The following is a 25,058-nucleotide window of genomic DNA, read 5'->3' on the forward strand; positions in this document are numbered from 1 at the left end:
GCAAGAATTGCCTGAAGCCAGTCAATTAGCAGCCACAAACAAAGCCAACCAAACAAGGCTCGAGACCATCAAACTATACATATATATTGTATATAGCAAGATGCGCACATAAAGATATTTTATATACGTACATATCAATATTGTATTGTACATCTCAAGATTATAAAATCAAAATATACAAGGGGAGTGGTGGGTTCTGCCACTGAGGTAGTGTGAAATTCAAACGTCTACTATTTCAGGCAAGTAGAACTTTTGTAATTGTACTGGGTTACTCACTCAGTGCCATATGGGTAGATTCCCAAAGCTTACTCCACCTGGGAGGAAGTATAAGAATCCTAGAGTGCCTGGAGAATGGTGCTCAGTCTTTAGAACCAACTTAAGATTGTTTTTTGTGCTTTGTAAAAGGTATGAACAAAACAGAGGAACAGGTTGCTGCCTCTAGAATGCTTTTACACTCCACTCCTTTCCAATATCCCACCAGAGGAGAACGCCCTGGTAGAATGCACCTTAATATTTCCTGGACCAGATGCATCAAGGTGGGAAGTAAAAAATAGCCAGGACAACCAAGCAATAATTTGCTTGGAGACAACTGACCATTCTTGGCCCCAGAAAAAAACACACTACATATTTTCTGAAAGTCTTCAGCAAGTCAAGGTAGTACCAGAGTTGCCTTTACACCTACTAGGTATGCAGAATCTTCTCTGTTTTAAAGGTTCCAGCAAGAAAACAGATTAATGGCTTAATTCAGGGTAAATGCAGAAAACTTTTGGCATGAAAGATGGATTAGTGCACAAGACACCCTGTCCTTGTGAATAAATCACAAGGTTGGCCCACTAACAGGTTGCAGCTCAGACTTGCCTTGCAGATGTCAAAGCAGTAAGAAAAACATTTTCCCCAAGTGATTAACTTTAGAACCAGCCTTTCAGGCTGACTTTTAAAGAAAGGTCAATATTTAACAAAAGTAGAGGTCCCAAGGAGAAGGAATTTGATTTTGAGGGGGTCTCCAAGTGCAGCATTCCTTTCATAAACATGTAGAATGGCTGAAAGAGGGGGACAAGCTACTGAGACTGCTTATCTTATGCATCCGTCAAGGTGCATGTTTGCAGCCATCTCTGGATAGTTCAAATATTTTAATAGTAGACATCATAAAAGGCCCTCTGCTATTAAAGCACCACCTAGAATGTTTCTTCCACTTGCAAGTGCAAGACTTGGTTGCAGTTTTCTTGTCGCCTTCAGTACCTGGCTGCATATCCTCACAGAACAAGTGTCCAAAAGGTAAGAGAATCATCTAGACTGTCAGCTGCAATTGCTCTATGCTGGGGTGCACCAGTAACCTTACACTATCTGCTCTGTGTGTTAAGGAAGATTTCTGGTAATTGCTCATAGCCAGTGAGAACAAAACTTTGCTTAGGCCAAAAGACATTACTACAATCATTTCAGTTATGACTACTGTATTTTCAATATCAGTGCAAGTCTATACAAGGAACATTCCTGTCCAAGGGAATAATGGATCTGTCCTCCAAGCATGGCTGCAAGGATATCCAAAACAGAAAATGTTTGAACTGCGTTTTGAGAGAGAGTTAAAAGATCTATTTTACAAGTCTCTCACACAAAACTAAATGCTGAAGACCTTTGCCCAAAGTTTCGACTCATGAGGGGCAGTCTGCCACTTTTGCTGCAACAGGATGTAAAGCATCAGCAAATTCCTTAAGGCTAGTTCCCAGGTCATCTTTGCATACTGGCAAAAAATGGTATGACCTACTCTCCTTTGTTCAGGTACCACACAACTGTGGCCACTAAAAGGGGACCTAAAAACACAGTCTGAAATCACCAATAGCATTTCTTTGATATGTGCTTTATAGCATTCCAAAGACCTTGCTCGCTTTGCACCAACTCCCCATGCAAAATCTGACTAGCCCATAAGGACTGATGGAAACTGGGGCAGGCCTGGATTGAGACATCTGATCCCTCCAACTCCCTTCAAAAATTTCAGCACTGGTACCTGAAATGCTAAGGAATGCAAGCAAAGCACAATAATTTATAAATACCACTGAATCTCACTCATACAAGTCTGGCCATTGGCATCATGGGGATTCAATGCTGCCATGAGTCCTAGAAACTTGTGGCAGCTTCTTGGAATGAAATCCCTGAAAATGTTATGACAAGTCGGGGCTGACCTTTGTACCGTCATACAAGCTAGGAAGACAACTCAGAGGGAATGAGAAAGGACTTTTGCAGGTTCCACTTGAAGCTCAGGTGAGCTAGAATGGTTAAAACCTTGTGATTCTCAACAGTTGGAAACAGAATTTGCATCAGCAAGACATTTGATTAAGGAAAATGTGGATGCCTTGGGTCCTGCAGTAAGCGACCACTGGAGCCAGGCACAAAGTACTCTAGGTGCAATAGATAGCCCAAAGGGTAATGCAAAAACTGAATGGTGAGCCAGACACTGCAAATCTCAGATATTTTAACTTGGGAGCAACTGGAATGCAGTAAATATCTTTCAGATCCAACATCACCATGAAACAGTGATTGGTAAAAATAGCTAGGAGTGTCTGCAGGATGAACATTTTTTTGAATTTTGTTTATTCTGCCATTTGTAATCTGATACTGGGTTAGAGGGCAACCTGGAAATATAAAACATTCTAATCATCCCATTGGTTGAGAATCTGGATAGCAGCAGCCCAAACAAATTCAGAACTTAAAAGCGCATTCAAAAATTTAGAGACTCAGAATTCAGGTTATGTAACTAAGCATACCTTCACAGTACAACAGAAGTAGCTTCGTTTAGAAATTTAGTTCCACACCTTCCAAGACACTTAAAGCACATTTTGATATCAAACTCTAGAAACTCCTCATTTAATACTTCTGCTCAACAGGCAATGCACAGTCATCTAAGCCATAAGCACATTGCAAAACTCCAACCTTTTCGGGAAACTATACACTAGCCAAAGGGATTTTTGTCTGCAGTTTTATAGATTATATAGTCAAGAAGAGCAACAATTAAAACATTTAGAATCTGATCCTAAAACTCTATGAAACTCTACCATCTCCAGACTGATTCCAGTCAAGTACATATGTGAAAAGGTGAACACCTGTTTAGGTTTTTGAACCAGTTCACCTTCTGAAAGAGATTGGATGGACTGTGCTCAATAGACAATAAACTGCAGCCAGACAGACAAGGTAGCCCAATAGCCATTCTTAAAAGAAGCACAGTCTTAAATTAGCAGCCTGAGAAATACTCTAGCAAGGAAACCACCACAATGAAAAAGATTCAGATTTTCTTTAACAGAACCACACTGGTAGACAATATCTGGAGACAGTATTATGTATGGGAAAGGGTCACTTACTCCAGACCTCTCCTGCACCTAAAGGGTTTTGGTTCTCCTATACCAGCAATGGAGAATGACTTTCATACTATAGAGGGTTATGGGCTCACACCAGAGGCAGACTGAAAAACTTAAGTGGTCTGCAGGCTGACAAAGTAAAAAAATAGATTCAGAAACCACAGGCTGATTAACAATTTTTTTGAGATGCAACTGGATGAGAAAGGTTGTTTTTTTTTTTTGGGGGGGGGTGCAACTACATCAGGAACCATCAAGTAGGGGGAAAAAATTAGCCAGAATACACTACTAGACACCAAGTTTATTACTTATGTCCCCCACACAGGGAGTACGAATAAACTGCATAAAACAGCAGAAAGTTCAAAAATGTGCCAAGGCTTGCTCTACAACCTGCACAGAGTAATAAACAGCAGTGTGCATGGTACCAATTAAAAATTCCCTTGTCCAAATAGTGCCAGAAGTCAAATATATGCCCTTAAATCAAATATCAACTTATAAAATGGTACAAATGAGCATTTTGGAGATTCCGTCAGAAACGAAATCTCCACAAAAATACAAATTGCATTAAAAACCACAATTAAATACAACTATACCAATGTTAAAAATCATGTAGCATCAGACAAACTAAGTGAAAAGGTGCTTCATTTGAAAGTTCTGAAGGAAAATATATATGTGTTCAACTGATGTCCTCACTATTGCAATATTCACCTTAATTTCTCCAGCCAAGAACAGTCTAGCAAGCATACCAAAGCCTTTAGATCTTTTGTGCGCCAAACATAATACATGTGTTCACCATACAGGACAAAGGCAATGTACGGATGCAGTTAACCCAGAATTGAATTGCTCCAGAAGAAAACTCTTCACAGGACAAAGGAGGCTGTGCACATCCAGAATGAGAAAATGCAGATAGAAAGGTGACCATCTGTCATGAGGGAAACAAAGCACAAAAGAAAAAGATGGTGGAGGGAAGGACCAAATACCATAACAATGTCCTATTCACTGTTGCAATACAATTTTACACAACTATACTATTGTCCTTCTAGATCACTGTTATAGTGCTCACATTAGGGAGAGTACAAAAGCTCAAGAAAAGGATTGGAAGGCTGGAAATAGCTCTCAAACCCATGTAGAATGGCTCTAGCAAAACCTGCTCTGGCCTAGAAACCATATCAAATTTATAATGCTTAGTAAAGATATGCACTGAAGACCAAGTAGCAGCTTCAAGGATGAATTGGTGTCCAACCCCTTGAAGAAAGCACCAGAAGAGACAACAGCCCTAGTGAAGTGACCTTTGACAGAAGTAGACTCTTGCCATTAAGGGGAAAAAAGGGGCCTTTGATATCCAGGAGGAGATGGTTTGCTGAGAAACAGCCAAATCCAATTTCCTGGGCTGAAGAGAAACAAAAGCCAGGTCAGATTTATGACTAGCCTTGGTTTTATCCAAACAATACCCAAGCTGTCTATACATACCCAAGGTATGAAGGACACACACTAGCAAACTGAAAAGGAAAAAGAGGAAGGGAGTTGTACTGCCTGAAAAGACAACTCAAACTTGGACATAAAAAGGCCAAGGAACATCCTGTCCCTTTGATAAACCAAAAAGGAGGGATGGCCATAAGGGCCTGAAGCTCAGAAACCTTCAGAGAAGGGTAAGCAATAAGACAGTCTTCCAGGTACAATATTGCAAAGAAACTGAACCTGCAGGATCTAAAGGAGCCTGTGTCAATCTTTCTAAAACAAAATTAAAGGTCCCAAGGAGGAGGAGAAATAGGCTTTCTTGTGGGCCTAAAATGTGGACACCTTTAAGAAACTGACCTTAAAGCAAGAAGCCAAAGAGGTAAAGTGCAGACTGTCAAAAATAACTGACAAATGGACCTTTGAATTGCTCCAGTCTGGCTTGGCATATTCAACCAGGACAGAACCAGAGGGGACCCCCCATTGAAAAAAAGGTCCTGGTTATAAGCATGGCATCAAGCAAAATCTCTTCCATTTGGATATACAAGACTATCTGGCTGAAGGCTCTCAAACCCTGAGCATGTCCTCAGACAAGAGGTGCCTAAAAGGAATCTAAACCCCATCAACCATGTTGTCAGTTAAAGTGGAAAAGTGAATATGGATGAGTGACGCCTTGTCCTGTGTGTAGAGGTTATGCCAGTGAGGTAACTTGTGGCAATTTACTGCATCTGGCCAGGGGCAAATGGGGAACCAGTGCAGTCTTGGGCAAAGGGGAGCCACTAGCAAGATTTGAGGAGTCCAGCTGAATCTTCTGCAGGACTCCTAGAAGTAGGGGAAGGCATAAAGAAACATCCCCTTCCAAGAAATAGAAAGCTTCCATTTTCCATGCCAGATGGCATGGCAATAACAGAAAAACAGGGACTGCCTGGTTAGATGGGAGGCAAAAAATCTGCCAGAGAATACCCCACCAATAGACCATGTCCAGAAACCTCCCCAAAATATCCATTCGTGAGCCTGTGTTTTAGACCAGCTCTTCATTGGCCAATTCAAGCAGTGTAGCACAATCAGGCCTGGGATTAACAGCCAGTCTGCAAAGTACAACTTTTTGCCACCCCCCCCCCCTGGCTTGTTGACATACCACATCACTGTGGTGTTGTCCATGTAAACCTTCAGATGGCCTGGACAGAGCATGGGGTGAAGAGCCTGAGAAGACAATGTGTTCTCATCTCTGTCATGGAATGACTTCTGATGGGGCGCCCCCAGAGATCTTGAACTTTCAAGTGACCCACGTCTGTAGCATTGGTGAACAGTTAAGGAAAGAGGCTTAAGGGCAGGCCTGGGTTGAGGGCAAGTTGCTAAATCTACTGCTCAAATTCCTGCCTTAGACACAGAGCCACAGAGTGGGTGGCAAGGCTAAAGCCAAACTGACTTTAGGTACCATTGATGCTTTCACATGTGCAATCTGGCAAGAGCACTGAAGTAGAAAAGGCCATCAATCCCATGGCTCAAAAACTGGCTGAATAGCAGGTAAATACACCGTCAAGGACAAAACCTTTAGAGATGGAAGAGGCCAACTTTGGCCCTGTAAATCCCTGCAACCCAGATGCACATGATCCAGATGGAGAATAAGGACAGCCTTTTGGAAAGTGATAGGGAATGCCAAACTTTAAAGGAGAGATATAGTGAACTCCAGACCCTGAAGTGACTTCTGAATGCCTTTGTGCTTGCAGAAGGCAATTGCATGAGCTAGGCATTTTGTAAATACCCTTGAGGCAGTAGAGAGGCCAGAAGACAAAAATCAGAGAACTGGAGAGAATAAAGAAATTTGAACACTTCCTGGGAAAGGCAAAGAATGAAATTAAGCATCCTTCAGATCAGACACACCAGAAGCGTCTGGGGTAGTAAGAGTGGAAACCGGGTATGAAGAGTAAGCATTCAAAAATTAACCTTGAGAAAGGTGTCAAGAAAGGACAGTGTCAGAATAGGTCCCCAAGTGCCCTCCTTCCACAGCCAGAACATCCTGGAGTACGACCCCTTTCCTACTTGGGCAGAGTTGCAGGTTGAATAGTTCCCCTTGTCCAGAGACCCAAGAACCTTTGGGAAATATTATCCAGGGATTTTCCAACCTCCTCTGGAATAACTATTTCCACACCATGAAGCAATCCTGACTGATATGACCCAGGAATCAGGAGATGAGATACCAGATTGGAAGACAAAGGTAGAGCCAAAGAGATGAGGGACACCGGCTGAGGGATGGAGGGGGGGTGCAAGATATCAAAGAAAAATCAGCTTGTCAGATAAAGGAGACTTCTGGGCCACAGGAGCCAGAGGAGCTCTCCTACCACTCTTTCTACCTTTAGGGGCAAGATGAGGCTGCCTGCAAACAAAAGTAAACTTAGGATAATTCTTCTGGAACTTAGGAATAGGAGAGAAAACTGTTAAAAAAGTCCTGTAAAACATTACCTTTGTCTTGAAGGGACTATCAGTAGCAGTCAGTTTTTTTTTTTTTTTTTTTTTATTATATGAAGAAGCATCCAGCAACTTGGCCTTAAAGTCCTTAGGTAAAGACTTTAGATAAAGCAAAGGAGAATGCCTTGTGACAGAGTTGGCAGCACTGGAAGAGGCATTAGCAGTGTCTTAGATGCATTTGAGTGGTGAGCTACTTGAGTGGTATAACCCAAAACAGAAAGTGCAAGACTTGCCTTCAGAATTGTGGAAGTCAGAAATAACTGGACAAGCCATAGCAATCAAGGGGCATGTCTGGTTATGTGAGCAGAAAGGCCAAAGCAGTCATATAAACCCTCTTGGCAATCATCTGCATTGCCCTACTACCCTTAGCTGAAGGCAGAAACTTGAGGGCAAAAGCTTAGGCAGCTTGTTAGGAGACTGACACCACAACAGAGTCAGAAGGATGAAGAACTGACAATCCTTGGGAACCTTTTAAAAACAAACAGTCAGGTCTCCTTGGAGCAAGAGGATGAGAATCAGGGGACTTGAAAGCAGCTGTAAAGGCATCTAACAAAGCAGCCAACACTGGAGGTACTGCAGGTTGTTTAGGCGAGTATCTGAACACCTTTTCTGGATAGCATATACCAAAGAAACATCCCACTCAAGTACTTCACCATTCTAGCTACAGAGTTCCCAAAAAATTCCTCAAAATACTACTCTAGACTAAGGACTTCTCTTAATCAGAACCACAAGCCAAAAGGTGAAGGCATCTGGAAGAGTATGACCAGGACCTTTCAGTCTGTATCCTTAGAGGAACCTGGCTCCCTAGGCCATTTGGAAGTACAAGGGGGAATAGGCACAAAACCCTTGGGGAGACATCTTGGCAATTAATGCATTTAACAGACCGCAAGGCCACTCCTTTTGAGGATCCTTAGAGCATACAGAATAAATCTTAGTCTTCACCCCTAATACTAGAGGTTCCAAATCCTGACTGGATTCAGTAAGAGCACCTGACCCTCTTTCCTAATCAGAAGCTGTGGAATTCCTCTAGGACCCTTCAAGATAAATCAACTGCAGTTCCCCCTGATGTCTGGAAAAGATGCCTGCAAATGCTCAGAGGATATGTGAAAGGAAGGACCCATGCCAGCCCCCAATGGGGTCATGGCATAGGAATCCAATGAAGACAATTCAGCCTACAGAGCCATTATGCACTTCTAGAAAAAAATCCAGTGCAGGCTGGACAACCAAAGAATTTCACCAAGATTTCTTGGTCTTTGATTCCACAGTGCTACCCTAGGCTAACTGGGTAAGCCTCTGGTTCTCAAGACAGATGTCCAGTGAATACAAATGGCTTCTAAAGTCTCTGGCACAAACTTCTTACAAATGCTGCAGGATGTATGGCTGTGGGAATGCACCCAAAGACACTGATCTTTATGGGGAATCAGCCTCCCACACTGACATTCTACCCATCTTGGATGACATGAATTCCAGGTAACCATAACAAGAGCAAAAAGAAACGGACCCCCCAGTGGGTCACTACTGATGGCTAGGTATTCAGCATAGCAAAAGGTGTTTAGACTAGTGATGGCATTTGCACTGGTAACAAAGTTCTGGGAAACTGCATCCGTATGTCACCTTTACACCCTACATCCTATACAGGGATCATACATGTGATGTACAGTGCATACAAGATTTAAAGGCTTTGTTATATTGGCCAGACTGAGCCATCCTTGGCAGGTGATCCCCAAGATGAACACTGCAACAGTGATCTAGGACTTTCCTAATAAAGTCTTAAAGCACTTTAGAAAAGCTCCATAACTGCTTAAAAGTGGTATTAAGCATACATAGTAGCTAGCATTCCCAGAGGAGTTGGCAAGTATGTTAAAATATAGTTTACAAGTTTTACAACAGAAAAATGAAAACAAGGAAGTTCCAAAAAGGGATCTTGGGAATCTAGAAGCTGTGATCCACTAACAGGCTGCTGAAGAGATTCAACTGTGCGATTCCTACATCTGGCACCAAGACTGAACATCCAGTGACAGGTGTTAGGCTTAGCCAAGCCCTTGTCAGAAGGGAGTTCCAAGCTCTAGAAAGCTGCTGTTGTGAGTTTGTGCATGCACAAAACTTGTATGCCACTGTGAATCAAACATCCAATGCTGCTAAAGCCAAAAAAAGGGTCACCATAATGGATTTCTGGTGTATCCTGAAACTTCAGGATCACACTGGATATCAGTAGAGAGAGAGGAAACTGGATATTCCCTTCCAAATTAATGAAGACGCATCTATTTTCCAAGCTTGCGAGCCCCTAAAGCAAAATGTGTGTTTTGAAAGGAGACCAACAGATCTATTGGAGGCATTTCCTATAACTGATAAGCTGCTGATGACACTCATGCATTTTCCATTCCTAAGAATTTGTCCTTGTCCTGTTTAATTGGTCTTACTTTGAGTACAGGATATTTTGAGGGTTAAGGAATGCTGAAGAGCCAACATCCAAGTAATCATAGCCAGCCTGTACATATGACCTTGTACCTCCCTGTTTGCAGATCACTCCACAGTTGAATGGTAACAGACCACTTTAGATCTCAAGCACCACAGCTGGAGAGCTTCAAAGCATGGATCACACAATCTCATTTGTGTTGATATGCTTTGGTCTGTGAGACTCCACAGGCCTTGCACCTTTTCCCCTTTAGAAACTGTTCCCAAAGCAAAAATCTGGGTTCTATGGACACATCAGTTTGAGTCTGAAAAGACCCAGGTTCAGTTGAATTGGTCTCCCCTAGTTCAATTGTTATAAATCCAAAAACTGGAATTTCATACTCCAGCAAATGCTGGGTCCCTGTGATTTAGAAATTGTTGCATCTTGCGCAACCCAGAGATGGGGGGAGGGGGGGAACAAGCAACCCAGAGATAAGGGAGGGGGGGAACAAGCAACCCAGAGATAAGGGGGGGGAACAAGCAACCCAGAGATAAGGGGGGGAAAACAAGCAACCCAGAGATAAGGGGAAACAAGCAACCCAGAGATAAGGGGAAACAAGCAACCCAGAGATAAGGGGAAACAAGCAACCCAGAGATAAGGGGGAAACAAGCAACCCAGAGATAAGGGGGAAACAAGCAACCCAGAGATAAGGGGGAAACAAGCAACCCAGAGATAAGGGGAAACAAGCAACCCAGAGATAAGGGGAAACAAGCAACCCAGAGATAAGGGGAAACAAGCAACCCAGAGATAAGGGGAAACAAGCAACCCAGAGATAAGGGGGACAAACAAGCAACCCAGAGATAAGGGGACAAACAAGCAACCCAGAGATAAGGGGGACAAACAAGCAACCCAGAGATAAGGGGGACAAACAAGCAACCCAGAGATAAGGGGGACAAACAAGCAACCCAGAGATAAGGGGGACAAACAAGCAACCCAGAGATAAGGGGACAAACAAGCAACCCAGAGATAAGGGGGACAAACAAGCAACCCAGAGATAAGGGGGACAAACAAGCAACCCAGAGATAAGGGGGACAAACAAGCAACCCAGAGATAAGGGGGACAAACAAGCAACCCAGAGATAAGGGGACAAACAAGCAACCCAGAGATAAGGGGGACAAACAAGCAACCCAGAGATAAGGGGGACACAAACAAGCAACCCAGAGATAAGGGGGACAAACAAGCAACCCAGAGATAAGGGGACAAACAAGCAACCCAGAGATAAGGGGGACAAACAAGCAACCCAGAGATAAGGGGGACAAACAAGCAACCCAGAGATAAGGGGGACAAGCAACCCAGAGATAAGGGGGACAAACAAGCAACCCAGAGATAAGGGGGACAAACAAGCAACCCAGAGATAAGGGGGACAAACAAGCAACCCAGAGATAAGGGGGGAACAAGCAACCCAGAGATAAGGGGGACAAACAAGCAACCCAGAGATAAGGGGGGAACAAGCAACCCAGAGATAAGGGGGAACAAGCAACCCAGAGATAAGGGGGGGGAACAAGCAACCCAGAGATAAGGGGGGGACAAGCAACCCAGAGATAAGGGGGGGGGACAAGCAACCCAGAGATAAGGGGGGGGGACAAGCAACCCAGAGATAAGGGGGGGGGACAAGCAACCCAGAGATAAGGGGGGGGGACAAGCAACCCAGAGATAAGGGGGAAACAAGAGAATCATACAACACATCCTAGGATCCTGAAAGATTCTTGCAGAAGTCAGAGACTGGATTGGAGAAGTTCAAGAAAGATTCAGGACAATCCACTGTGTGTAAAACCCTTTTGAAGACAAGTACCTAGAAGGTAGCCCAGAAACAAGGATTTTGTAAGGTTTGTCTTGGCTTGCATCTCAACCACTCACTTATCTGGATAGACTCTGCAATAAGTCTTCTAAACAAGGAAAACTGTGAATGCCATTTGTTCTGCAATAAGCTAAGACTTCAGCAAGGCATTTCATAAACACCCTTGGAGCTGTAGATTCAGTTTTCTGCATTAGCCTTTTGGTTTGAGATACAAATGGAGAACATTAGAAATTTACCAAAGCCTGCGACTATGGAAAGGTGTCGATAAGCATCCTTTAAATCTAGTAGTTCATGACAGGAATGAGTGATAACCGGTTCAGATCAACACTTTGCATTTTGGTACCTCATACAGATTTAGAAAAATCTTGTACTGGTCTCCACAAGGCCTCTGGTACTAGAAACATTCTGTAATAGAAGCCTCAACTCTGACTTGTGGACACTCAATGATTCCCTGAGTATGTAAAGATTGAGAAACGAAGAAAAAATTCTGGTCAGTGTGAAGGAATTCCCCTAAAAATCTATCAAGTGCCATTAGAAGCAGGAAGGCATACAAGATTTGTACTGGGTACACAATCTTGTAAACTTCCTGAATCAGTTTCCCCTTTTCATATTGCTGGATAATCTGAGCAGAAGTACCAGACGTTACTTCCTTATGCAACTGTAGAATCTAAAAAAAAATTGCGTTTTTCGCCACATACATTTGGTTATGTACCCAAGCACATCTTCACTGCAGCAACAGCCTTCTACAGTATCGGCAGTCAAACATCCTTCAAAGCAAGTTTGGATACCTGGGACAGGATAGAAAGTTTGGTTCAAGAAAAAAAAAAAAAAGTCAAGTCTTACCATAACATTCCATGTGTGTTGATCATTCATTACATAATGGGTGTCTATTCCATCCGCGGAACACAGGGCGGCCGTTGTAACAAGCACAGGTCAGCCTGGGTGTCTATTCCATCCGCGGAACACAGGGCGGCCGTTGTAACAAGCACAGGTCAGCCAGAAAACTCTCAAGCTAAGCTTTTACCCATATTGCCACTCTCCACATTACCTCAGGTCGAGTTTGCCCGATAGGACAGATTAGAAAAAGGCAGAGGCTTTTTCTGAGCAATTTCCTTAGTATGGGAAGGACCATAACCAAACCTCCAAGAGTCTTTAGGAGGGGGAGTTGTAATGAAGAACACCACAGATGAACTATGTTAAGACATGACTTCTTTATCTGATTATGCTAATCTTCATTCATTCCTTACTGATGGGACAGAGTCCCTAGCTACCTTGTTTCTTGAGAAGCCTTATGGAAGAAAGTTCCTGAGCACCATTGAATCAAAGGAGGCCCCCCCCCATGGAGACCATATCCAATTTGTAAAGCATGATAAAAGGTATGATGAGAGGCCCATGTTGCTGCTGCACAAATGTCATGCATGGAAGCCCTAACATGGAAAGACAGAAGTTGCCACTGATCTTGTGGAATGTGCTTTGATCTTAGATGAGAGACTTTGTTACAATATACAAAGTAAATACAATCTCTCAACCATTTAGATAAGGTAACTTTGGATATGGATTTTTCCCATTTTTGGACCAGAACAGGATATAAACAGCTGGTTAGATTTCCTTATGGGATTGTCCTGTCAAGATAAAAACAGTCTTAACATAAAGCAAATGCAAAGTGTACTTGCCCTTAGAGAAATTTGGAAAGACTGGTAGATAAATTGTTTAGTTAATAGATCAGAAATAACCTTAGGCAAAAAGGATAGATTAGTCCAAAGTGACACTATGGAAGACCAGGTAGGGAGGATTTGTACATAAAGCTTGCAATTCTGACATCTGTCTAGCTGAAATAATGGCCACCAAAAAGTTTTCTATGACAAGTACTAGTCTGCTGCAGATTCAAATTGGGAGCTGGTTAAGGTTTGGAGCATCAGGGTCAAGTCCCATGGCTCAACTGGCTGTTTAAAAGGTAGCCCGATAAGTGCAACACACTTTAAAGAGGAGCCTTCACACCCATTATGGAAAATGGAGATTGCTGAAAGGTGGACTAATGGAAGTTGCAGTTCTGGATTGGATTCAATGAGATTTGATAGGCAATTAAAATTATGGGTATTGGTGCTGAAAAAGGGTCAGTTCCCTTTATAGGAGACAAAAGGGATGAATCATTTCCATTTTCTGAGGTAGTTTTCTGGTGGACAGTTTATGAGAAGCCAGAAGGATGCCCCAGACTGGGTAGGATAGGTTGCTTTGCCTGGCAATCAATGGGAAGTGGAGAACCAAACTGTCAGCTTGAGACTCTATATTTGGATGAGTCAAACCCAGAGGATGACAGCAATTCCAGAGTTGAATCCAGGGTCGATGTACTAAGTGAGGCCATAGAAAAGGAAACCAAATTTGTTGAGGCCAGTAGGGTGCAATGAGGATTACTCCACTTCTCAAATGAGCCTTCTTTAAGACTTGTGGGATCAGAGGAAGGGGAGAATAAGCAAAAAAAGTCATTCTGTGGGTCAGTTGTGTAGAAGAGCATCCCTCAGGGACTCCCCCTGCAAGGGAAATGGGGCAAAGTAGCTGGTACATTTGTGAGGGATGAGACTATCGCAGCAAGGCTGATCCCAGTGGCTAAAGATGTTCACCACTACGACAGGACTGAGGGACCACTCACGAGGCAGGAGAATGCATCTGCTCAACTTGTCCGCAATTATGTTGGAATCCCCACGAATGCATTGCTATCAGAAAGCAGTCAGAAGTTATCGCCCATAGGCAAATTCCCATGGCTTGACACAAGATAGGACCTGGTTCTGCCTTATTTACCCGACTGACATGTTGGACTGGTTAGCAATCATTCCTGAAGGGAGAATGGACTGAAATGCTTGCAATGCTAGCACCACTGCCCTCAGTTCTAGAACAGATATGCAAATTGGCCTCCATGGATGACCAAGTGCCTTGAACAATCTCTCCCAAATAGTGCCCCCCCCCCACCTGATCAGGGAGGCATCCATGGTCTCTTATGGCTTTGGGCTGGGAAGGGGAGAAGTGAAGTGTCAGCTCAATAGAATCGGTTCTGGCTTCATCCACCAAATTAGGTCTTGCTTGCACAGATCGGTTATCTTGATCTGGTTATCCTGATCTGGAAAGACACAGGTAGGTCTAAGGAAGACCATTGTGTTAGCAGTAGCCACTGAAGCCTCATGTGCAATCTTGCCAATGGGGCCATCGTAATGGATGCTGCCATGGACTTGGCTCGTGCTGGTACTTTATCACTTGGAGCTGACAGTGTGTCTCTGTAGCCTGTGAAGGGGAAGGTAGACTCTACAAGACTGGGTATCGAACTCCTCCCCTATGAATTCCAGTCTAAGATGGAGTAAACTTGCATTTGCCCTCATTCACCATTATCCCTAGGTGGTTCAGAAGCTGCTGGGTGTAGTGAATTGGAGAGTTGATGCTTGGTTGGTGTGGCAAGTAGACAGTAGTCTAGATATGGAAACATCCTTGCAGTCTCAAGTGAGCCATTACCACTGCCATGCCTTTTGTGAACACACTGGGGCTGTAGAGAGGCCAAAGGGCAATGCCCGACTCCCAGCCAGAAGCAGAGAAATCTTCTGCAGTTTGCCCATTTTTATGATATGCATCCCAAAGGTCTATGGAGCACATCCAATTGTCTTTTCCCAGGAAAGGGAGTATAGACTATACCATGACCATCCGGAACTTTGGACAAATGTTTAGGATGCTGAGGTCCAGAATTGGCTTCCAGTCCCCCGTTTTCTTTGGCACTAAAAAATCTTGAGTAAGCCTGATCCTACTTGGTCTGGAGGGACTGTTTGGATGACCTTTTTCTGAAGCAGCTTTTGAATTTCTATACCTGCAAATTCTTTTTGACTGGGTGGAATGTCGGAATGCACCTTAAAGGCCTTGAGGAAAACATTGAAGGGGATGAGATTCTCATTTTTGCCTGCACCCAAGGGTCTGTCATTATTTTTTGCCAGGCAAAGTGTGCAGAGAAAAACTTGACTGCTTCCAGAAGCAAGCAATTAGGCCGCTCTTCAGGACCATTGATAGGGCTGCCCCAAGAGATTCCCTGGATACCTGGTTACGCGGACACCCCCCCCCCCGCCTCTGAAGAGGTGTCCTCCAGTTGAATTCCCCCTCTACCCCAGGGGAAAGACTCACTTGCAACACAGAAAGGACCTTGGGATTTGTGCCACATCTTTCTACTCCTGGAATTGGGTCATTGAGGTGTTGAAACACACACCTACAGCAGATCACCATCCTTCTCACACCTAGCTAATGTGTCTAACCTTCAGGCCAAAGAGAAAAGACCTCTATGGGGGCATTTAGGAAGAAAAACTTGAAAGGGTCTGCAAAAATCAGACGCATCCAAGCATAGTGGTCTGCAAAATCAGACACATCCAAGCATGGTGTCCAGTTACAATACCAATGCCCGCTACTCTTGCCACCTCTTGGTTGAGTGCCAAGTCAACCTTATGGCCAAATTTGAGATAGATTCCAGGGTAGCAAGCTGTGAGGTGACTGTCCCATACCTCAAACAAACAAAGCTCCTGCAAGGATTTCTGAGAGCTCTGAAATGGTCTCTCTGAAGCAAAGTAAAGTGTGCCAGATAGTTCAGGGACCAAATAACGAATGCTGAAGAAAACACCCGCTTCCCCAATCTATCACCTGAAACTCCCTGTTAGGGGGATGGACAGCTGTGCTCTCTTATGCAAGTTTTCTTCATGGCCACCACCATCCACTGGAAGGCCCTTGGACCAGTGTGGATTGCATCTTGCCTACAGGAGATAGATTCAGTGGCATCAGGACTCTTCCATGTGTGCTGCACAATGAGCTGGATAAGCTCATCTACAGGCAGGGGCACCTAGGAGGTAGACAGCCAGGCCCAGAAAGCTCACAAGAACATGGACTCTTAAAGGAAAGGGTGCTGGACTTCCAGTCACCCTGCTGCTTAGGATGGGGCAACAGTGGAGACCCTTTCCCCCTCATCATAATCTGTCTTTTGTCAAAGATTCCGCTGGGGAATCTCTGCGCTTCCTCTTGTGAGGAACCTCTAAAGGGAGCATCGGATGAATGTGTAGAGGGAAGAACCAGGTGTCTTGCCGCTCCCAAGCCGGGTGTCCATGAGTAGAGGGCTGCAACAGCTGTAGCTCAGAAGGGGAGGGGCTAATTGACCCCAGAGGGACCAACTGAGAGCCTGCAGAGGCCAGTGCTCTCTCCATCACCTGGAAAGCAGGTCCTCCCAAAGAGGGATGGGAGCCTGGAACTGAAAATAACTCTGAACTGGGGTCACACCCCACGAAGGAGGGAGCCACGGGAGATGGCACCATCAAAGCTACCAGAACAGAGGCAGATGTATGAAAAGGTGACACCATACTAGAACACTGCCAACAGACCAGTCTGTCCCAAGGATGGCCCAGCTCCAGAGACACCATAGGCCAAAGAATAGTCCTCAGCACTGTGGTAAGATCTACCACCAGTGCCAAAGAAGCTGGAACCGGGGTCGGTGTCTGATGCTGCAAAACATGCAAGGACTTGAGGAAAATGCTGGAGTCCTTTGAGCAGAACCCTCCGCTCCGACTAGGAGGGAGGGTTTAGATGGAGTTGAAATTTCTCTGGCTGTTAACTGCTGATCCATTAGCCTTACTACACCTAGTTCAGAAAGACTTGAAGGTGAAGTTGGATGTTCTAAAAAGGGGCTGTATTGTTTACCATAAAAAGGTTCCACCGAGGGGGATTACCTTGTCCTAGGTAATGTATCACCTTTCTGTATTGAGGTAAGGACCAGAATGAAGTACGGGGGGGGGGTGACGATTTGGATAATTATTGCTTTAATCTACTAGGTATGCGCGAATTTTAGAGAGCCTTTTGGCGGGCTTTTTTGAATTTTACAGGAAGTTATAAAAGGAAGTGATGTTTTGTTTTTAAAAGGTACTGTCTGAAGTTGAATACTGATTAAACAAAAGCGCTTACATTTATATTTGTTCGTTGAATGTTAAAACTGAAGTTTGTTTATTTGTATAATAAATTTATATCTTACCCAGTTGGTGGCTTTTCACTTTGGTTTTATATCTAGTTTATTTCATCTTTTTGGAGTAAAACTATTGCTGGCACAGAAAAGTGGGTCAGCAACATGGTCAATGCAGGCAACATCATCTGTGCAGAAGCAGTGGATGGCGTTGATGCAACTGGTGGACTTGGAACAGACGTCATAGCAGAGGTTGCAGATTTAGGCCTCTGAGCAGATAGATTTGACAATTTCATAACTATAGGCTTTGGTTCCAATTGTTTGGATTCATGAGATTAGTAATGATTTGCTCCTCTATCTTCTCTTAGGAGGCAGAGAGCTCCGACTTAAATAGCCTCCATGAATGGAGATTTTAAAAGTCCTGCCATTATTCGTTTTTTTACACTCCCGCAAGTGTACAGGAGCTGAAACCTTTACAGATCTGACAAGGGGGCTTCTCAGACAGATGAGGCACCCCTAAGCAATAAAACACAAGATAAATGGCTGCCTACATTAGGCATTTTTCATATCACATTTGAAAACTGTAGTTCCTTTCTTACCTGACATTCTAAAACAATACCCAGTAATCACACAAACAAAAAACACTTAAAACTATGAAGGAAAGATTAAGGAATTACAGACAATAGTAAAAGAAATAAATACTCAAATAGGTAAAGAAAAGGAGTACCACTGATGGCAGGGAGTACCACTGATGGCACGAACAGTACCAAACTTGGTAGAAGTTTCAGAAGATAAGAGGAGACCCCCCTTTCCGTCCTATAATATCAGGGAACAAATCCAAAACTTTTGTATTTGGGAAAGTAGTGGACAAATGGTTAAAACCTAGCTATGATAAGGTCCAGCATCTACTAAAAGACTCTTGGGATTTTTTGAGAAGATTGACACCTAATTTGTGTAAATTTGACATAATTATGGTGACTATTGACGTGATAGACCTGTTCTCCAGCATACCTATCGAAGAGGGCTTACGTAGATTTAGTAGTAGCATTGACGATTTAAGAGTTGTTGACAATGCTAAAAAAGACCTAATTATGGAATTTGTAGATATTGTATTAAAATACAATTATGTATATTTTGAAGGGGAGTATCACAGACAATGCAAAGGGGTAGCTATGGGGGCGGCGTGCGCCCCCATATTTGCCAATTTATTCTTGCTTGACTGGGAGAAAGAACATATATTTAACAGTGACTGGTGGAAATATATAGACTTATACACCAGATTTTTGGACGACTTGTTCCTGATCTGGAATGGGGGTGTTGAAAATTATCAGAGTTTATAGATTATCTAAACAGCAGGTGTGAGTACCTGCAATTTACAACCAACACAAGTAAACAATCTATATCATACCTTGACACTGAGATAAATATAAGGAATAAGATTTACATCCAAAATACATAGAAAGGAGACATTCAGTAACTCATATCTACACTACAACAGTTGCCACTCATATAAACAGAAGAAAAGTATAGTAAAAGGTCAATTTATAAGAGCGGCAAGAATGACCTCCGAGAAATCAGATTTGGAAATTGAACTAAATCCGATAGGAAATATGTTTAGAGGGAGAGGGTATCCTGACAGTTTGATTACTGAATTAAAACAATATGTTAAGAGTAATAGAAACATCAGATATCAGGCCATTTTAGGCACAAATGAGGAGGTCCTCACAGGTCAGACCAATGTGAATCAGGTTGTAGAGAATGAATATAGAGGGGCATGTATCCTTCAATATGGGTACAACTCTAATGACATCAAGGCAATTATGGAAAGACACTGGAATATTTTTAGGGTGGACACGAATATCTCAAATATAATGGGGGATAGACCAAGATTTGTGTATAGTAATGCAAGTAATTTAAAGATGGAATTTGAAAAGAAAAATGACAGAGCAGCTACACATGATGGTACAAAAGGCACAACAAAGTGTGGCAACTGCAACCAGTGCATATACATTGACCGTAGAGCCTCACTAGCATTACAGGATATAAATTCCACAAATATAAAATTTAGGAAAGGAAATTGCAGAACATCTGGTTTAGTGTATTTGGCAACTTGCACGAAATGCAATTGTTACTATGTAGGTAAAACGGAGAGATGTCTCCGTAACAGAATCTATGATCATTACTATTGCATTAGAAAGGGAGATGAAAAAAATGCATTATGCAAACACTTGAAGAATAGTAAGACTTGTGATAAGTTCTTATTTGGAATTTTAGAAATTGTACATGTCAATGTTAGGGGGGGCAACTTAAAGAAAAAGTAGGTGAGAGAGGTATGGTGGCAAATTAAATTAAATGCCACTGTCTCTCCCGGTTTAAATGATTATATATCCATAAAACCTATGTTGGATGACAAGAGAATTTAGTGCATCCAACCAAGAAAGTTGTTGCCATCCCCCTGTATTTTGCATTATTTCAGCAACATAACTACATGGTCTGTGGTTATTACAGTTCTATTTCCATCATATTGTGCCAAACATCCTTTCAAATACATAGCAGACTTGTTTATAAACATCCATTATGTTTTTAGAATTACAATCACAGTTATGTATCTGTAAAAAACATTTTAAGTAGTTTTATGTATCCACAACACATCGGTCCGCGTAGAGGTAGTAGTTTAAGGGTTAAATATTTTAGATAATTGAATCTAATTATACTATTAGAAGAATGTGTGAGAGTATATAAGCTGCATTTTGCAATGGTAAAGTGTTCTGATGAAGTCTATTAGTGATGGATGAAAGCACTCAACCTGTTTAATTGTTTTATTAAAAAGTTTCTTCTGCTACCTGGTGGACTGGTGAACGTTTTTACAGTGATACATCAGTAGTCACTATCTGCTCAGCATACTGCCTTATTAGAACTGTAATATTTGCTGTGGAATTTTGTGTTGCGGTTCCTGTTTTCGTTTTTTCTCATTACCTAAATTTATATCTTACCCAGTTGGTGGCTTTTCACTTTGGTTTTATATCTAGTTTATTTCATCTTTTTGGAGTAAAACTATTGCTGGCACAGAAAAATGGGTCAGCAACGTGGTCAATGCAGGCAACATCATCTGTGCAGAAGCAGTGGATGGCGTTGATGCAACTGGTGGACTTGGAACAGACGTCATAGCAGAGGTTGCAGATTTAGGCCTCTGAGCAGATAGATGTGACAATTTCATAACTATAGGCTTTGGTTCCAATTGTTTGGACTCATGAGATTAGTAATTATTTGCTCCTCTATCTTCTCTTAGGAGGCAGAGAGCTCCGACTTAAATAGCCTCCATGAATGGAAATTTTAAAAGTCCTGCCATTATTCGTTTTTTTACACTCCCGCAAGTGTACAGGAGCTGAAACCTTTACAGATCTGACAAGGGGGCTCCTCAGACAGATGAGGCACCCCTAAGCAATAAAACACAAGATAAATGGCTGCCTACATTAGGCATTTTTCCTATCACATTTGAAAACTGTAGTTCCTTTCTTACCTGACATTCTAAAATACACAGTAATCGCACAAACAAAAAACACTTAAAACTATGAAGGAAAGATTAAGGAATTACAAACAATGGTAAAAGAAATACTCAAATGGGTAAAGAAAAGGGAGTACCACTGATGGCAGGGAGTACCACTGATGGCACGAACAGTACCAAACTTGGTAGAAGTTTCAGAAGATAAGAGGAGACACATATACTAGGAATATCCAATAACACAAAGAAAACACTAAAAGCTAGAAGAGAAAAATATTTGTAAAATTTTTAGTGAGTTTGCTCAGAGCTTGGTCTGATGCATCTTGATTTGTACACAGCAAACGAGACTGGAGGTAATGTGGAGAGGGGCACTATGGATAAAAGCTTAGCTCAAGAGTTTACTGGCTGGTGTGAGCTTGTTACAATGGCAGACTCTGTTCAGAAGATGAACAGACACCCATCAGTAAGGAATGAAGATAATCATATCTCTTCTTTAGGACAAGTGGTAGCAGATTGCCCTCAGACTGTGCAAAAGCATAAACTTCAACTTTCAGAATTTTGAATTACCAGGCATATATGTGGAAGTAGAAAACACTTGTATGGTCCAACATCTTGCCTCCCTTGTCACCAGAAAGATTTAAGGGCCAGCCTATTGCCAGTATGGCAAGAAGTTGAAATTGCTACTTGGCAAGACTTAAAGTGAGAAAAGAAACTAGCCTGAGGTACCTTGCACAGTTTATCATTGATTATTAAAGGGAGTGACAGCTAGGAATCATTCTGGCAGTACAGAATGGACGAGACTAGAATAAAGTATATCCATTTGTAATCTCAGTTCAGGAAGGAGGATCCATTTGTTCCCATAAAATACCTCATTCGTCCTAGTTACTTGTCAGATGAAAAAATTCCTCCACAAGAGGAGTTAATACTGTCCTCACAATTAAAGAGCTGGGCTTGGGAATCTGTAGAAGCAGTCTGTGTCATAAGTCATTCCCAGTTTCCTCTACACACTGACCCAACTGCCCGTGTACCAGTATTCATTGCCTTCAAATTCTTGCCTTGCCAAGTTGAGCAGCTCAACTAATTATGTCAGACACAAAAGGTTACATTGAATAAGACTGGTTTGAAGGAGGAATATCTGCCCAGTCTAATGGACTGTTGCCCTGATTTTCCAGAAAGAGCTTTCAGAGTCTCAGACCTAAAGATAGTTCTCCCATTAGGGTGGCCTAATGGTTAAGGTGCTTGCCTTACAAACACAAGGTACAGGGTTGGAGTCTCACAAGGGATAACTGGCTAGGCTTAAAATGGCTCGCAAGGGCAGTTAGCCTAGTACTAATCTAAGAACCTATATCCATACAAGTCACTGAACATCCAGAAAGAATTCTAATTTTCCTCCCAAAAGTAAGTTAGATAAACTTTGAATTCCATAGGTTGTCTACAGTTGCGCAGGTGATGTGCATTCTGTAATACTTTCAACAAAATTCAGTTTTACTGTCTTGGGCAAACTTCCAAGATAAGTTAGCTTCCAAGTGACCATCAACTGGATTTAGTGGGTAAATTAAGAATGAAGCAGTTAAAGGTGATATGCCTAGTGCTTCTTTATGTAACCATATATAAAAAAGACTACAGTTTCACGGTCAGTCAAATCTTTTGTTTCTCAATACCTACAGTGAAGCAAACTGTTCAAATTTACTTATAAAATGCATAATGAGCTACTTAAACAGCCAAAATAGCCAGCAGAGTGAGTTTTTGTTCATTTTTCAGGACACCAAAACCAAACCTTAGCAAGCTAAGCAAGAAGAGAACAAGTGGCAACAGCTACAAGGTCAGAAATACAAGGACAGGACCAGTCAAAAAAAAAAAAAAGTTAGAGGGGGACAAGGGAGACATTTGGGCAATGGTTGCAGAAGCAGGTCATCAAGACCTTTATAATGGATGCAGATCTTGAAATACAACTGTCAGGTAAGCAAAGCTGCATCAAGGTATCATACCTTTGATATGACTTGTGGCCTAAAGAAACTGAACAGCTGTCCTTTTACCTCATTTACTTACAAAGGAATGCAAAATGAGTGGACATGAAAGTTATTTAAATATCTGTTAAATTTATGGCATTTAGCCTCTGAAAAATGTCTCTGTAGGAGGAAATGAAATTGATTAGCTATGAAAACATGATTTTAATTGAGAAATTAATTACAATCCCTTTCATAGGATTAGTTTTTCTCCATACATTACCACAGGGCAATACTAATGCCATACAAAGCAATTCAACTGCCTCTTCATGGAATCTGAAGTAGTCAAGGTGGTTATTTAAGTCCTGATCATCATACTTCCACCTAACAATTTACTGTACTGAAACTACTCAAACTTGCCATTGTCTGGAAAGACAAGAGCACTGAAGTTACACTGTAAAATTGCATCATACTACCACACAAGTAAGCTTGGCACCAATTCCCATTTCAGCACAGGAAAAACTATGCAGCCACTTGCTACAAGTCTCTTAATTGTACCATTTAGATTCAAAATTACAGAACATACAGTTGAGTCCTAGACTGGCAAGTAGTTTATATTTATTGAATTGTTGTACATAACTGCACATGTAAAACTTTCAGCAGGTGTTGCTAGTGATGGCTAAATAAAGCTCATGATGCAGAAATTAAGCTGCAAAATGTATTAACATGTCATTAGTACGACTGGAGTGTTAAGAAAGGGAAGAGTTGGGAAGAGTTAGAGAGTAGTCAGCAAGGAGCTTATGGAGTAATTATATTTCAGTTGATAATTTTTCATAAACAGCTGGTTGCGACATCCCTCCTCTGGGCCAGTAATAAAGGAGCAGCATTCCCTCACCACTGACAGACGTCACTTGGAATAAAGATACTCAATTTTCAGATGCAGCTCTCTGCACAAAGCACAATTTCCTTAAGAGCACACAGGGAACACTCAATCCTGGGGCTGGGTTTCCCTCTCTCCCCAGGCACCAAACAAGACTCCCCACTGGAACAGGTGTAGAGTCGAGTCCTCAGCAGTGTGTTCCAAGCAAAGTCCTCCACACTCTGTGGGACCAGTGCTCTAACTGCTCCAAGTAACAAAACACAGATTTAATTCTCACACTTGGGGAAACACTGGCACAGATTTAATCAGCTATACCCCCTTTACCCAGACTACAAGGTAGATCCTGTCACCAGAACACTCTACAACCAGCTACTCCAAGGCTCTTTCATGGGTACCCAATTATACTGAGTAAAACTAATACAAAATGTTAGTTTGACTAATGCAACAAGACTTTGAGTGGCCACAGTATCAAATAAATAAAAGTACTCTCAAAAGGTTAAAATATTCTCTAAAAGACCAGCCACGGTGAAAAGTTAATATACAAGTAAATGAACAGGAAAACTCAATTTATAATGCAGAGTTTGTCACAAGAATTAACAGACTGAAAGGCTCAGATACAGAAACACTTAACTAATCTCCCGATTGATCTAAAAGAATTACTGTCCCCCAGTTCCCTTACTAGAGCGAGTGGTCCTTTTGTCAGGTTTCAAAACAGACTGCAATGAGACTTCTCTCATCTAGTATTAGAGCATCATTTCTGTGCTGTATTACAGCATGACATCACATACATCTGGTCATCTGACTGGTTCCCATGCTACCCCCTTTACTAGAAACTGAACCAGAACCAGAATCCAACACGTGTCAATGTACACAGAGCTTAAAGATCTGTTACAGCACCTGGAAACTATAAAACCATTTCAAAAAACATTCACCCTTCCAGGGTAGCAATTAGTTCACCCTTAAGGGCAATACAATAAGATTATTGGTCCTGGCTTTCAGACATTTCGTCTCTAGCTGCAATCAGAACTGCAAGACTGAACCATTACTGCCTAAACCAGGTAATTTCAAATGTTTCAAGTTAGCTGGACTGAGACTAACCTTTTCCAATATCCTCTTACAATACAATACAGTCCAACATACATGTATATTTCTTATGTCCAGCAGGACCCACTGTTGGTACATTTTTGGCACAAGCAGCTTCACAAATACATTTAACAGAAGCACCTGTACAAGTCAGTTTAATATGGAAA

General features: G+C 42.2%; 1 protein-coding gene across 4 annotated transcripts in view; it reads right to left on the bottom strand.

Annotated features, from left to right (window-relative positions):
- RBPMS2 (RNA binding protein, mRNA processing factor 2) overlaps nucleotides 1-25,058 on the bottom strand; it is a 536,932-nt gene that overhangs the window by 479,905 nt on the left and 31,969 nt on the right. The window lies entirely within an intron of this gene.

The sequence above is a fragment of the Protopterus annectens genome, chromosome 7.part0 (genome assembly GCF_019279795.1).
Source record: "Protopterus annectens isolate FY-2018-M chromosome 7.part0, PAN1.0, whole genome shotgun sequence".
In the NCBI taxonomy this organism is placed as follows: Eukaryota; Metazoa; Chordata; order Ceratodontiformes; family Protopteridae; genus Protopterus; species Protopterus annectens.